A 15110-nucleotide genomic window follows, 5' to 3' on the forward strand; every position below is an offset into this window, starting at 1 on the left:
GCAGGGGTTCCCGGGTATAGAAAGTGTGGAATGTTCTTTTCTGAGATTTTTATGTTTTCTTCCAGAAGTTTCTTCCGTTACCAAGCTCATTACTATAGAAGTTTTCAAGTAGGTTCATTTGGGGTCCCGAGTTTGAGGAAATAACGCAAGCCAGGTTTCTCTGTGATTTCTCAATTTTTGTACAGCGGAGAGAATTAGTCTCCATACATTACACAAACATAGTAAATTCATGAATTCAGTGAAAAAAGAATTCAAAACAATGAGTTGATTCATTCAACAAACCTTTCAATACCATGTTAATGCTGCAAACACACACATGGTTTACATTAAATAAATATTGAGTGATTGTAGTTGAGAAACAGGCAAAGTAGGGGAGGGAGTTAGTAGGTTTTCCTATAAGAGCAGAAAACAATAGAAGAAAAGGAGAAAGGGAAGTGGTTTTGTTTGTGGTGTTCTGTGAGTGGTTCTGAATTATACGACTTTATAGGGAACCCTGATTCGACCCTGGGAAAGAAAAAGACTGATACAGTTAAGTAAAGGGAGAAATGATCTTTATTCACCCAATTTAGGCTGGAATAGGTGGGAAGAGGCTTTAAATTATGAATTTTGCAGCAACAAAAGTTACCAAGGCAGTTTCTTAAAGCCCCGGAGAAATTATTATGGTTTTCATCTTCAGGTCGGCCCTGGCTTTGAATAGCAGCCTCGGAGAGTTTGAAGCTTCCTCTCTGTACTCCCGTTCCCCCCTCCAGCCATCCAGCGTTGGAAGCCTTTTCATTTCAGAGACCAATTGAGTATGTTTGCCAACGAGAAAGTTTTCACTAGACTCACTTCTCTATTTTCTTTCTGACGCAGAAAGCTGGAGTCAGACCTCTGGCCAATAGGAGGGCATTGACAAATCCCTATCCTGGCCAGGAGATAAAATATTTATACTCAGAGAAAGCTAGACTAAGTAGTCTGCGGAGTATTTTGCAGTGTAGAAGCCAAACACCTCCCTAAAAGAGTGGAGCGTGTTCACAAAAGCTCCTCTTTACAGATTGAAAAGTAAACTATGATTTCCATAGTAGAGGATCGCTGGATGTTCCTTGGACCGGTGCATGCCATGGAGCGTCTCAAATCACAGTTTGCTTGATGGAAGGGTGGGGGGAGATGGGGGGCGGATTTTTATTTTTTTGAGTTACTTCTTTACTTCCTTATTGGCATCACCAAAGGCGTCAGCTCCTGGGTGGGAGGGGTAGGATGCAAGGAGGAGGCAAGATTTCCCTTCCTAGAGACGAGTCGCACAGCCCCTGACCTGGATGGTGGCCTTGGGTGGGAGTTTGGAGCAGGGCCTCTTGTCTCACCGCCTCGACATTATTTGGAATTGTGGAAAGAGGAGACGGCTTTGATGTTGAAGACACTCAAAGGAAAGCAAAGGACAAGGGGAAAAGCGCCGTGAGTATAGCACCGCTGACCCTAGACAAGCCTTGGCTGGTCCTCCTGGCCCCGCCTCATAGCCACGGCCTCTCCATCAGCAGCAAGGGGCAGAGAGGGCTTTCCTTTTAGTTGAAAGCAGAGGGTGAGCTGAGCAGGCGGTTCAGAGGGTCATTAGAAAGCATCAAAGGAGGCAGCCTCATGATGGTAATAAGACGGCTGTGAGGAAATAAAGTGGGCATTGATCTGCACTATCGAGTGTGACATTTTAACCGAAGCTAAAAGCCAAGAGCAAATCTAGCCCTCTTATTCATCTGCCTGCCTGTTTTAGTAAATTGTCTTCCCCCTCCCCCCAAACCACTGGCCTCAGAGGTCACTTCATATTAGCTGGCTTGTTAATACTGAGGCAATCAATACTTAATCAACAAGTAATGGGATTTTGCAGTCATCCTGTATGATCTTTCAATAAAGCCCGGAATCCATCTCGGCCCATTCCAAGCCTGACGAAAGGTGTGCGGTTGCAGCAGCCCCTGGATTTGATGGTCTGATGCTCCTCGGCTGATCTGCATCTTATTAAGACACCAGGCAGCCACCGTCCTTCACCCCTTTGTGTCCTGATCCCCACAGAGCACAGCGTGGCACAGAATCCAGGCATCTGAGATTTTACATGCATCAGTAGGAAAATTCAGATGTCTTTACTGCACAAGGCTCAGGACTCTTTGGTAGCATTATACAATTAAAAAAATGAATACATAGAGGCCTGGAGAGAGAAGAGAAGCAGCCAACAGGGGAATTTAAAAAGGGATTAATGGCTGATTTAATAGATGATATTAGGCCAGGGAGCCGGAATCCCTACATGTCCCAATTTTTGAACTCTGGGCTGCCCATGCTATTCTCCAAATGGGCTCAGGGTATGATGAAGGGAAAGAGACAGGGCTTGGCCCCAGGCTCTGGACATCCAGAGAGCTTCTGAAGGAGCCACCTGGGGACTATGATACGGCGAGAAATTGGTTTTGGGACACAGAACTCGGTTTTCAGTACTCCCTTGGTATCTTGATGAAAGTAGGTGTTTCGTCCACTCCTAATGCTGTAGTACTGCCTTCCGGAGACGTTCGAAGGGGTCTCCTGACCAGGGAAAGCCTTGCTGCAGGCCTCACAGGATCCTCCAGAGCAGGTTTTCTTTGGTGAATTAGCCACTTGCCCTCGTCTCACCTTTAAACTTTCAGGCTTCGAAAATGATCTTGGTAGTATCTGACTCTGTGGTGCCAGTTCATGCTAATGAAGGTCAGTGAGTGATGACTAAAACTGGAATGCCCATTTATTGTTATAACTTTCAAGCAAATAACCTATCAGACAAATGGGGCGGACACAAGGGTCTCCGCCTGCATATCCCTGCGCTTCGGAGAAGAAGCTACGTTATTAGAAGATTGATTGGCAATCACAGAATGAGATCGAGGGGAATTAGGAGATAGTATGAACATCCAATGGCAGCTAGATCTAGCACCATGATGCATCCGACTCTACAATCGGCGAGGCCTGCCATTCTGCATTGATGACCCAACTTTCTGTGAACACCTCAACCGTTACCTACTCGTATTGTTCCCTGACAACCTAGTGAAATAGGCATTATCAGTGTCCACGTTGTACAGATGAGTAGATTGAGACTTAGAGAGTGGTTGAAAGGTGTATCTGAAGACATACAGGAGCTAACATATAGGGAAGCAGAGATCCAAACCCACACAGCCTGAGGCCGGGCCAGTGATAAAAACTCCCAAGCCATGTTGCCCTGCTTCTGCCATTTACTAGCTGCAAGACCTTGAGCATGGCCCTTAAAATAGCTAGGCCTTAGTTTCTCTAAACAAGGCACTGGGAATACTAACCACGCCTATCTCATTGGGTTGAAGATTAAATGAGTGATGCAGTTACAGTCTTTAGTAGAAGAGTTTGGCCTAGACACTCACTAATGTTAGGAATATTATGATATGGTTGTAGCATCATCACAGGCATGCTTGGTACGTCATCTTCTCGCCTGCACTCTGTGGATGGGCTCTGCCAATGTTTCCCTCAGGAACACTTCTTTGTTTAGGGCAAAAGCTGACCTACTACTCCTCTAAGCGGTACAGTCTTCCTTTAGCTATGTTAGTGACCTCAGTCATGGGATAGAATCTTCTGGGAGGCATAGGAGCTATTCTATCACTTTTTGGTTCATATTTTATATCCTGGAGGTAGAACAGATTTCCAGGTACTCTGGTGGAAGCTGTGAGTAGCAGGGTGCTAGCTAAGAAAATGGATGGTTTTTCCCTTTGTATTGCCTGTGGCTGCTAGGAGGATGCACAACATCAAACATCTATTTTCAAGAAAGTCATTAGATCGGCATTAAAAATAGTCATGAGGATCCTAGCAGCTAGGGTGAAAAAAGAAACTAAAATATATGGCTTCCTTTATCTGATTTAATTTACCTGTTTCCAGGACAGACAAAAATGTCCCTAAATACTAAACTTCTCTTTTAATAGTTCATTTCCTTTTACAGACTCGCCTTCCTAACAACAGAAACGATGCAGGTTCACCTTTTAAAATTCAAACTGCATGAACATTTCCAAAATAAGAAGAAAAAGATTTTGGTAATGGAACTCCTTAGTTGAGCTTGACTTCAGCCATTGTGCTTTCCATCACCGGCTTGGTTGGATTACCCTTCCCTAAATATTGTGCTCCTCGGGTCCCTCGGCTGCTAAATAATTGCTTGTAATTTCTGTAACTGCAGAAAGCCTCCCCCGCCCCGTTTCTTTATTCAGCCTAATGCTGCCACCACACCTAACCTTGCTCACATGAGTGTCACAGCTCCCCTTGAAGATCTTCCTTTAAGTTAGAGTTGTGCTCACCTCCTTTGGAACTTTCCTCCAGTTGTTATGACCATGAGGAATGCCCCCGCCTCAGCCTCACTAACCCACACCTGAATTGAAGATGCTTTCTCCATTAAATTACTTCTGAAACTTCAATCCTGCTGATTTTCTTCTGTGAGCCTCCCCAGTACTTACAGTCTATACTCCACGATTGCCCAAATTATGTTGTCCATGTTTTCTGTTCTGATACTTATCTCCCCTATTAGATCACAATTTCCCTTGTGGAGAGACCCAGTCTTAGACTTCTATCAAGTTTGTATAAAGGCATTAAGCACATGGTAGGATTTTAATATATACTCGTGTTTGTTTTAATATATACTCAATTTGTTATCATGGTTAAGAGAATTATTATTATCATCATCATCATTCTTAAAAGCTATAATAATACACGCTTCACCATATAAACGTAATAATTGGTAAATTATTCTTTACCAAGTAATCTTCCAGCTAAAGAGTTGACATATATATATTCTGACTCAATCCTCAAAAAGTGATCTGGGCAAAAAAAAAAAAAAAAAGTGATCTGGGCTAGGTATCATTGCCCTTACTTTATAATAGCTGAGAATTCTGAGTTTCTAAACATTTAAGCAATTTGGTCAAGATTGCAGAACTGGGGGAATGGTGGACTTGGGATTTGAAAGCAGATTGATGTGATTCTTATTCATTCACACTACAACACATGCACCTGTCTTGCAAATGTTCTTTCAGTTTGTTTCTTTGTAAATTGACACCTGACCTCTAAGTTTGTGAAACTGACCAAAAGAACTTTCTTTGAGTGAAAGGAATTCTACTTTTTACTCTTAATACACACAATGTTACTGCCCCAGCGACCTGGGCTTTCGTCTCCCAGCCCATAGCACAGCTCTTCACCTGTATTGCTCTTCCTGACACTCAAGAGAATACTTCCTTCTTCCTATTTCCCAGTCTTTCTTCATTTTGTAAAATTGAATATTCAGGTCAGATCCTTAGAAAACACTTCAGAAGGAACACTTCTTGGGCCATCAACTATGGCTCACTTTTCTTTTGGAAAACAGAAGTATCTATACAATAATAGATAAGGGACTTTGAACCGGTTCCCTGAAATTCCTAGAGGAACCTCTCAAAGAGGGCAGCTCATTTTGGCTTTCATCTCCTGCTTTAGGATTGCTCAGTGTATCATGGTTGGAATGGGATCTTGGAAAGCGAAGTTTTCTGGGCTCTACTGAGGTAATAACACTTGTTTAAAATTAATAAACTACATTTTAGAGCGGTTTTAGAAACATAGCAAAACTGAGAGGAAGGTAAAGTATAGATTTCCCATATCCCCCCCACTCTTACACATGCATATGGCCTCCCCCATTACCCGAGTTCCACACTACAGTGGTACATTTGTTACATTGGATGCAGCTCCATTGACACCTCATTGTCATCCAAAGTCTATAGCTTACTTTAGGATTCATTCTTTGGGTTGTATACCCCATGAATTTTGATAAATGTAAAAATTACATGTATCCACCATGATACTATCACTGAGAACGTTCTCACTAAAGCTCTTCCTATTCATCTCTCCCTCTCTCCTAACCCCTTGCAATCTTTCATTATCTTTTTATTGTTTCCAAGGTTTTGCCTTTTCCAGAACATCTTATAGTTAGAATCACATAGTATAGAGTCTTCCGAGATTGGCTTCTCTCACAGTGCTATGCATGTAAGTTTCCTTCATGCCTTTTTGTGGCTCCATGGCCCATTTCTTTTGAGCACTAATGATATTACATTAACTGCATGTACCACAACTTGTCTATCCACTCGTTTATGGAGGACATCTTGGTTGCTTCCAAGTTTTAGCAATTATGAACAAAGTTGCTATAAACATCCATGTGCAGGTGTTGGTGTGGATGTAAGTTTTCAGCTCCTTTGGGTAAATACCAAGGAGCACAACTGCTGGATTGTATGGTAAGGGTGTGTTTAGTTACGTAGGAAACCACCACGCTGTTTTCCAAGTGGCAATACCATTTTGCATTCCCATGATCAAGGAATGAGAGTTCCTGCTATGTATGGCATATCTTTCCCAGCATTCATTGTCAACATTTTGGATTTTGGCCATTCTAATAGACATGTAGTGGTATCTCATTGTTGTTTCAATTTGAAATTTCCTAGTGACATGTGGCGTTGAACATTTTTTCATAGGCTTACTTGCCATCTCTATATCTTTCAGGCTAAGTGTCCTGGGAGTATTCAGTATTATTACTGAAGAACATTTAGTGTTCTAAGTATGCTGGTATGTAAGTAGCTCCATAGCTTGACACAAACCATCAAACTTCAAGAAGTTGCATGTGTGACGGTAAGAAAGACATGATTGCATAGAAAGACTACTCGAAAAGCAGCCATAGTAATAAACTTCACGCTACAAAGCTTAGCTCAGGGACCTACTGACTACGTTAGTCCCCACTTCTCAGCATCAGCATCAGCATCAGCATCAACAACATTCTGTTTCTCCTCTGTTCCACTTCCCAGTACTCTGAGGTCCTTCTTACTCCCTGATCATTCTCCAGCCTGTCTTCTTTAATTTGCCTTTTAGTAAATAGGCTCTTCTTTTATACTCAAACCTGCCTTTCATTTCTTGATGTTGACTTCAGAGACATTCAAAGACCTGGCACCTGTACACCAGGGGCTGTGGATCTTAGAGCCATTGGTGCCCTGCGTCCTCCCAGTGCTTTCAAGGCAGGGCAACCGATGCCAGTGACTATTATGGTTTTCCATTAGGAAAGTCAGGCTCATCTCTCATTCTACTAAGCAAAAATGCCCAGTTGCCATCTGGAAAAATTGGCCATGCCTCTTCTTTGTGAGGAAAACTGACAAGTACTAGTTGAGTAGGTCCTTCTAGTCACCTATTGAAGAAGGTTACTAAAGGGAAGTAAAGAAAAATCTCTAGACCACTTAGAGGGAAGGACCCAAAAAACCAAATCTGTGAATGCATGTACCTTGATTTCTTTTATGCCCTGAGCTAGAGGTCAGTGCTGACTTTTCTGGCTTTTCAACGACTGTAGGAGAAGGGATTTTGTACTTTCCTTGAGACACTAATTGTCATGCCAAGAAAAATGCAAAGGCTTTAAAGTGACTGGATATAGAAGGAAAGAAAGCCCCACATCTATGTGCTGTGTAGCTCCCTTTGTACCCTCTTTTCCCCTCCTCCCTCGCCCCTGCCCCTGCCCTCTCCACCTCTCCACCTCTGTACCAGCTTTGGGCAGAGAAATCTCCATTTGTGAACTACTTCAATGTATTCCTTACCATCTGGCTTATAGTTGCTTTTGGCTAACGGGAAGCACCAGCGGGAGATCTGTAGGCAAGATGAGAGGGGGGTGGGTATTGTTCTTTTGGCTCCCTTCCTGCGGGGTCACTGAGGGTTGACCATGTTTCTCTAGTGAAGACCCCGGCTCCCATGAGTGAGGCAGCCTTTTCCCCTGCTACAGCCAGCCTCCCTGGGTTCATGTTCTTCCTCCCTTTGCCCATTCAGTCAGGAGAGGTAACGGATCCCAACTGTTCCCAGCCTCACAGTACTACACATACTTTTATGTTTCCCACATCCCTGTCTTTTAAATTGCCCCTTTATTAGGCTTTTAAAAATTATCCTATTGAGTGTGCTATCACTGACTGTCACTGATACCGTATACAATAGTAACACATTAAGAAGGAGGAAATGCCTAAAGACTCTTAATATCTAAATAGAAATTCAAAATTTGGAGGGCTTCCTGAAAAAAAAAAAAAATTGTACCTTCTAACTTGAGAGGACTCTTTTACGTGAGCTATGAGTATAGTATATGTTTATATTTTGGAAGGGGATGGTGGTAAACTTAGAAATTAGGATGAGCATCACATGTGAAAATAAATGATGCTGTGAATGGCATACTTCTCTAGTGATTATGATAAAGCCCCAACTCTTAATTTGGATAAATTGCTAACAACCCAACTTAGCACACCCATTTGCAGTAATCATTATTTTGCTGACTTGGCTCTATGTCTGGCTTGCATTTCAATAGTGAATGCAAAGCCTATAAGCATTTAAGGGCTTTCTTGCTACACATCTCCCTATTCACAAGGAACCCAACCCAGAATCAGAACGTCCCAATGCCTGTGCTGTATTTCTGGTTGAACATTAAGAACTTTTGAAGTATGGTTTAACTCTTAAATGCTGTCAAGGGTCTTTTGAATCAGTTGCGAAAGCCAGTTGTAAAGTTCAAAAGACATCATTTCAAAACTAAAACCATTAGCCAACTGCTTTATTGACATAGTGAATTGTGTTTAGATGAAGCGCTTAACCTCAGCATGCACTCAGTCCTTGCTCTGTCACACATGCACGATAAAGGACATGAGCGGGCGTGTGCATCAAATGAGTCTGGTCCAATCATTACCTGAATGTCTTTCTAACAATCAGCCAAATTAGCAAGCTGCGTTATAATGATCCCCCCCCCCCCCCCCCCCCCCCGCCGCCGGTTGGCCACTTTTGTGAGTTAGGAGAGTCATTTAGAAAAGAGCCTTGGTCTGGGAGTTCTGGCCCTAGGTCTATTACTAACCAACCAGTTTGAGTGTTTTGGAACAAGTCATTTAACTTCTCAGAGCTTCTGTTTCCTTATCTATAAAGGGGAGCACTTGCTAAAGTTCTTTTCCATACTGAAGTACTCTGGCCAGGCCCCTCCAAATGTTTGTGGGTTCCATTTCTCTGCAGTGGTGTTACTTTGGTATCTTGACAATGATGTCTGGAGTTTATCGGGGCATTTATTTGCATGCATAGACATCTCAAGGAGGTTGAGAGAGAGAGAGAGAGAGAGAGAGAGAGCTATGTATTCTGAACATTGGTACTCTGTCCCCAAGACACAGTGATACCCACCTCTGCTCCCTAGAAACCAAACTCATCTGCTGGCTTAATATCAGCTTGACCTTCCAAGTCCATACTCTGTTCCAGGCCAGCTTTGATTTCATTTTCAGCTGAGTTGCCTATTTTTCTTTGATGTGATAGTTTATAAAGCAAACTTGAAGGGACTCTGAAATTGGTCTGGGCAGTGTTGTTTTAGCAGAGGCCTTGAACCTCAGTGGAAGAAGGCCAATCTTACATTCTGCATGTATTTTACCAAAGATGACAGTTAGTAGCTAATGCCTTAGAGCCTGCGTTTTGAAGCCACCTTTAACTGAGTACAGCTCAGATGGAGAGAAGGGCAAGGAAAGGCAAATGAACATCTGGCAAGGCCAAGAGTGTTATGAGTTGTATCCAATACCAAGCATGTCCTGATTAAATCCAGCTAGACATCACCTAACTATCAGCTGTTCTCTTCAGCGGGGATAAATTCACCTTTATGAGAGGATGCAGTAGCTGGGATTATAAGAGCATGTTTAAGAAGCATCATGAAAACTTTGTTTGCACCTGCTTGTGTGACCCAACTCCCATTCCTCCTTCCCTCCTCTCTCTTCCTTGCTTCCTTGCTTTCTCTTCTTTTCTTCTCGTCCCATCCCTATCTTATTTTGAAGGACAGATTTTACCCAGAAGAATTAGGCTGTTCTTTCTTTCCTTCCAACTCCAGGATCCACACTCTCCACAGAGGTAAAGGTGGCTACAAGCTGCTTCCTGCTAGCTCTGGAACCTTCCAGTATGAGCCATGAGCCGCACTGGACTGTGTTGTGTGTCTGAAAATTTGGTATTGTTTTCTTTTTCAGAGTTCTTAGCTATGTTGTTAGGTGAATAGGCTTCGTGGTGGCTGTATCTTTTGTTGGGTTCCTCATCATTAATATGTAGTCTTCTTAATCCTATTAGAGCTTTTTTCCTCTTAAATATTATTTTGTCTTATATTAATATTGCTATCATCTTCTTTTCAGTGAGTATTTACATCATGCATATATATTTCTTTCCTTTATCTAATGTGGCTTTGTTTAGGAGATCTCCTTTGTATAGTATATAACTTTATCTGTTTAACCTTACCTGATCATCTATTTTAATACATATTAAATGTATTTAATAAGCATGTTTATGTACTTACTGTGCGTTTGTACATATTATTTGCACTTATTGTGATTACAGGTATTTTTTTTGTTGTTATTTCAACCATCATACTTTGTGTTTGCTATTTACTATCCTTCTCCTTTACTTCATTTCAGCCTTCTTTTAAATTGAGGTTCTCTATATGCCTTTCCAAACATCACCATCTATTTTCTTTCTACATTGATTTGGAATGTATGCATTACATTTCAATTTCCTTGATTTTTTAACATACTTACATGACTATAACTTTTTACGTATATACAGAAACTCATTTTTTCCTATTTTTGTCCTAAATAGTTGAATGGTATTAGCACAATCAAGTTACAGACATTCCTTCTCGCTGATTCTATTGTCTTATAATTTTGCTTATATTAATGTAAAAACAAGGGTTTGGAAAGGCAATCAATACAGACTTAAATTATCTATTAACTTCAATAAGTTTCTGTGATCTTCACAGTTTAATTTTCCCCCTAAATCTTTCTTTTGGTATATTTCATTTTATTTCTGAAGAAGTGTATATTTAATCATTCTTTTAATGGGGATCTGTCTGGGAAAAAGCAGTCTTCATTTTTATGTGTCTAAAAATGTCCCTATTTTTGAAAGATAGCATAGCTAGGCATAAAATTCTAGGGTTGACAATTTCCATCAATTCATTGAAAATAAGAATCTGCTATCATGTGGCCTCTAATGTTGCTACTAAAAGCCTATTGTCTCCAAAAAATAAAATAAAACCAGATACCTGTCATCTCCTCTGGGTAACATGACTTATCTTTATGGGAATGTATAAGATTTATTTATTTATTTGTTTCTTTCTTTTTTTTTTAATTAACAACATATGATATTTCCAGTGGCTCAACCACTTCATCAATAGTTGGTATTTTTAATTTTAGTCATTCTAGCAGATATAGCATATTGCCATTTTAAATGTGCATTTTTCTAACGATTAATGATGATGAACATCTTTTTCTGATTGATTAATTTGTTTTTGTGTAAGTACAGGGTTTTTTTTTTTTTTAACTGAAGTGTAATTGACACACACTGATATGTTGGTTTCAAGTGTTCAACATAATGGTTCTGTAACTCTATACATTATGCTATGCTCAGCACAAGTGTAGCTACCATCTGTCACCATACAATGCTATTAGAATACCACTGACTATATTCCTTATGCTCTACTTTTCAACCCCATGACTTATACATTCCATAACTGGAAGCCTGTATTTCCCACTCCCCTTCTCCCACTTTTACCCATCATTCCTTCCATCTCCTCTCTGGCAACCATCAGTTTCTTCCCTATTTATGGGTCTCTTTTTGCTTTTGTTTGTTTGCTCGTGTTGTTTTTTAGATTCTACCTATAAGATAGATCATATAGTGCTTGTCTTACTCTGTCTGACTTATTTCACTTAATATAATACCCTCTAGGTGCATCCATGTTGTTGCAAATGGCAAAATTTCATTCTTTTTAAAGGCTAAGTAATACTCTAGTGTGTGTGTATGTGTGAGTGTATCTCACATCCTCTTTATCCATTCATCTTTTGGTGGACACACTTAAGATTGTTTCCATATCTTGACTATTGTAAATAATGCTGCAAAAAACATAGAGGTGCATGTATCTTTTTGAATTAGTGTTTTCCTTTTCTTTGGGTAAGTAGCCAATAGTGGAATCACTGGATTATATTGTATCTTTAATTTTTTGAGTAACCTCAGTACTGTTTTCCATAGCGGCTACCTGAATTTACATTCCCACCAACAATACATGAGGGTTCCCTTTTGTCCACATGCTATTTCTTGTGTTTTTGATTCTAGTCATTTTGTAACCAGTGTAAGGTGACTTTATATTATGGTTTGGATTTGCATTTCCCTGATGATCAGTGATGTTGAGCATCTTTTTTTTTTTTTTAAGATTTTATTTATTTATTTAGTCATGAGAGACACACACAGAGAGAGAGGCAGAGGGAGAAGCAGGCTCCACGCAGGGAGCCCGATGTGGGACTCGATCTGGGAACTCTGGGATCACACCCTGGACCAAGGGCAGATGCCCAACTGCTGAGCCACTCAGGCACCACTTAAGCATCTTTTCATTGTGTCTGTTGGCTATCTGTATGTATGTTTTGGAAAAATGTATATACAGGTCCTTTGCATATTTTTAATCAGATTATTTGTTCTTTTGGTGTGCAGTTGTGTGTTCTTTATATATTTTGGATATCAACCCATTACCATAATTTAAATTGACATATCTGGTAAGGGGTTAGTATTATTATTTATTTATGCATTTAAAATAGAATATATATGTTAAAGCATGAAATTATGGCTCCATCTTGAATGAACAAACTTTTAAAAAAATACTGGTGATATTTTAAAAATGTTAATAGTCAGAAATGCGAATAGGCAACGAAAAATTTGATTCAACCACATAGAAAATCTGAAGTCATGTATATTTTTGTTTAATTGTATATTAAAAACATCTTTCCACTTTGAGAGATAACCTTGTATATCACACTTTAATGACTTTATGGAGAAACATCTGAACTTTAGCTAGAGATACTCAATGACACTTTAGGAAAATCGCATATACACATTGTCTCTCTTTTCTAATATTCTGTTAACTTCTGAAGGGCATGAGGAAAGGATGAGGCTGTGCTCATTTCATATTTTGAGATAAATGGATGGTTACAATAATAAGTAAACAATGAATGGTTGAGTGTTTCAGTAAAAGAGTAAGCAAATGCATAGTTGGTAATGTGAACAAGAAAACCACTACAAGTTGTACATTCCTGCTTATTTAGTCATCTCTCAGGTCACGTGGTTACAAGGAAAGATGCTACTAAGGCCCTTAAGTCTTATAATGACTTTCAGCATGCTTTAGTATAATGCCAATGTATAAAACAGCACTATTTAGAACATCTTACTGCATAAGGAGTGGCTCTATTGCTGCCTCTCAGATTTCTTATAGGTCTTGGAATCATTTAGAGGATCACTTAATTTTTGAGAATGAATAATTTTATATTTTTTCTAAAAAGAGTGAGTCCTTCTGCATGTCTGTTTACACATTGACTAGAAATGTGTGTGTGTTTGAACACACACACATGTGGGCATTAAGTACATTATTCAGACTGACCTCAGCACAAGTATTTCTGCATGGAGCTCACACATAATCCAGATACCAGAGATGGATTCCTTTCTAGAAGTCCATAATGGCTAAGAGAATCAGTATTCCTGTGTCAGGGACCAGTATGCCATGTTCTGAAGATACAACATGAATTGACATTAAAATCTTGCTTGAACTTATTAAAGCTAGAATAGAAAAGACCCTGTTTCTAGACCAGAAAAAGGACCTTTACGTCTAACCATGCTCTCTGTAACCTCTCTGTAAGAGGACCAGGCAAGAAACTGTATATCATTTGAGATATCTCTTATACCAGAAAATAATTTAAGGCTCATCAGCTGATGATTGGTTGATAAAGCCCAACACATTAGATTTTCAAAATCATCATTATTTGAAATAAAATAGTCAAATTTAATTTCTACCCACTAGAAATGTCTAATAAGTAGTCGTAAATCTTAGAATTGCAGGGGCTGTCTAGAGAGCATCTCATCCAATGTCTCATAGTCATGTGGGTAAAATGCTAGTATTTTTTATTTCAACTACAATTATTTAATAATACTATGTTTCAGGCAATGCACTAGGCCCTGCTGAACAAAACATAAACACTGCTTCTAGTAATTTAGGTTCATTATTTTACAGATGAAGAATCTGATATGCCTCATGTTATGTAAAGGGTCTTGCTCATAGACATACAGCCAATCAATGATACAGAAAAGATTAGAACCAATGCTTCCTACAGATAAATGGCCTGCAATCCATTTTACACAAAGCAAATCCTACATGTATTAACTGATATTAGTGTAATAAGGTTTTTAAGTGGAGTTCCAGAATATTGAAACAAAAGTAACCCAAACATCCAGCTCCAGTATCATTTATTATAATAGTAATAGTTATTTATTTATATTTACTAAATAATTACACTTCATAGAAATCCGATGGAATAAACTTATTAAACCCATTTTACAGAGGAAAAAACCCTAAGGCACTAAGTTCATAAGGAATTTGCCTTAAATAACAGGGCTTATAATTGGCAAACGAGGATCTAATATCCTGGCTCCTAACCATTCTACTATCTGGCTTCTCAGGAGAGTAATCATTGATATTACAAGGTCAAGAAATATTTTCAAATCATAAATAAGTAATAAACCTCATTTTTTGGCTACATGCTCCCTAGTTCTAAAAAATCTTCGAAAAAAAAATCAAGAAAAAAAAGAAACAAACCAAAAAATATTCCCTTAACTATAGAGAACAAGCTGGTGTTTACTGTAAGGGAGGTGGGTGAGGGGATGAGTGAAATAGGAGATGGGGGGATTAAGAGTACACTTATCATCATGAGCACTAAGTAATGTATAAAATTGTTGAATCACTATGTGTACAATATGTACACCTGACACTAATATAACACTGTATGTTCACGATACTGAAATTAAAATAAAACAAATAAAAACAAATAAAAAATGACCTTTGAAAAATCTATAGCTCAAATTCTTATTAATTAGAAGACCTCACATCTTGGCTATGACAAATTAAAGGCTATTCTTGAGTGCAGTGGGTCCCATTTCTCTTTGAAAATGGGTACTTTTGGGATCCCTGGGTGGCGCAGCGGTTTGGCGCCTGCCTTTGGCCCAGGGCGCGATCCTGGAGACCCGGGATCGAATCCCACGTCAGGCTCCCAGTGCATGGAGCCTGC

This window comes from Vulpes vulpes, chromosome 16, assembly GCF_048418805.1.
Source record: "Vulpes vulpes isolate BD-2025 chromosome 16, VulVul3, whole genome shotgun sequence".
Lineage (NCBI taxonomy): Eukaryota > Metazoa > Chordata > Mammalia > Carnivora > Canidae > Vulpes > Vulpes vulpes.